We start from the raw sequence: 1,640 nt of genomic DNA on the forward strand, positions 1-1,640 counted from the left end.
ACCCTGCAGACCTTTTGGTGTAAAAGAGATGTTGATGAACTGGAGTAGAAACAGGTCATGAAGAGCTGTCTTAAAAAGTCCCTTTCAGGTGAGTTTATACACACCATCTAGCAAGGAGCCTCTCATCAAGTAGGGTTAGGTAACCACGGTTCATTTCTCAGGAAGTCACAATTTCATTCATTTACTCAATATGCATTTACAAAGTGCCTACATATCATCATCTTCCAATTGCAGTCATATCTAGATAAAAAAGAAACCTGATCTCTAGAGAGGCCACCTAGCTCCCCAAGTCTACAGCTGAAAGGATCTTTTCTGGAATTGGGTTTCTTCTGTACTTCTGAAAGGGTAACACCTTAAAGCTGAATTGTCTTTAAAACCTGAAGGTCTGATATGATATTTAGCAATATTTGCATCCTGGACATACAACATTGAAAGATACACTAAATTCTGAAGGTGGCTATGCTTCAAAATACTTTAAATTAAACAATCATACAGTATTCATTTAGGCTTGAAATTCCAGTCCTAGACTGAGCTTGTGGCCACAGGCATTGATGTTCTTGCCATCCAGGAGAGCTGACAGTGTCACTTTGATACCTGGCTTTAGAGTCCTGAGTGTATCCTACACCTATCAGGTTGGATGTGTTCACTTTACCTGCAAAGCGGTCTTCGGAGTCAATCTGAATACTTGGCTGCTATTCTGAAATGAGTGTTATTGTTTCCTGCTGTCCAGGAGAGATTGACAGCACTTTCTAATTTCTTGTTCACCTTCTGGTAAATGGAGCCACTGAACTCTCGTCCTGTCATTCACATGTGTGAAGCTAGAATTCATCAGTCTTGTAGCCAACTGCAGAGTTGCTCTGGGTTACTCAGGACTTTGCAGTCTCAAAATTCATTTGGTTGCCAGCCAGCCAACCTTCCTAACCTGGCACCAGGATGCCCCAGATTAAAGGCCCAGTGATGTCCAAATCCACATTGCAGCCCAGGCTGATGGGCTCCCGATCGTACCGTTTTGATTTTAGCACGTTTTTTCCCCAGTATTAGGTAAGAAAGATGAATGGAAGGTCAGCTTCAGTCCACATGCGAGCTGATCTTCGTGGCAGTCTTGGTGCCTCACATGTTGTCAGTGTTCCATTTCCCCGTAAATGCCGGACCACACTCAATGCTTCTGTACTTGGTTTCCAGGCTGCCCATCACTTTGGTGGTCTCAGTGTTGGCTGAACCTGAACTTGTAAATTCCAGATTTTGTTTTTAAATAAAGTTTTATTACACCAAGTCCATAGCTTCGGTGAAGGGATCCCTGGCAGATTTGCCAAGATTGGCATGTGTGAGTGGCACAGCCATCCTCTGCTCAGAGGTAGTGATGATGGCCTCCAGCAGCCATGGCGGGAAGGTATGGATATTTGCCTATTTGTATTAAGACTGTTTATATTTCAGTAGGTCAAAATCATTTTGGGGGATGAGAGAGAAGAAGGTTAAAAATTTCATTTGAAACCTGGAGAAAGGCTTGCTTTTTGTAATTTCCCCATTCCAAAAAATGAGAAGCCCACATCTCATCACTGGGTAATCTTCACAAGTGACCAGTTGCTTTGTGTGCACATAGGAGCCTGGCATCAAAGAAGGATGTAATGCAGGGAGGAATT

The 1,640-nt window shown here is 43.0% G+C and overlaps 1 pseudogene; it reads right to left on the reverse strand.

Annotated features, from left to right (window-relative positions):
- Positions 1 to 502: 502 nt before the first annotated feature.
- On the reverse strand, positions 503 to 1,341 carry LOC129011242 (voltage-dependent anion-selective channel protein 1-like; annotated as a pseudogene).
- Between the last annotated feature and the right edge of the window lie 299 nt (positions 1,342 to 1,640).

This window comes from Pongo pygmaeus, chromosome 14 (assembly GCF_028885625.2).
Source record: "Pongo pygmaeus isolate AG05252 chromosome 14, NHGRI_mPonPyg2-v2.0_pri, whole genome shotgun sequence".
NCBI classification, from domain to species: Eukaryota; Metazoa; Chordata; class Mammalia; order Primates; family Hominidae; genus Pongo; species Pongo pygmaeus.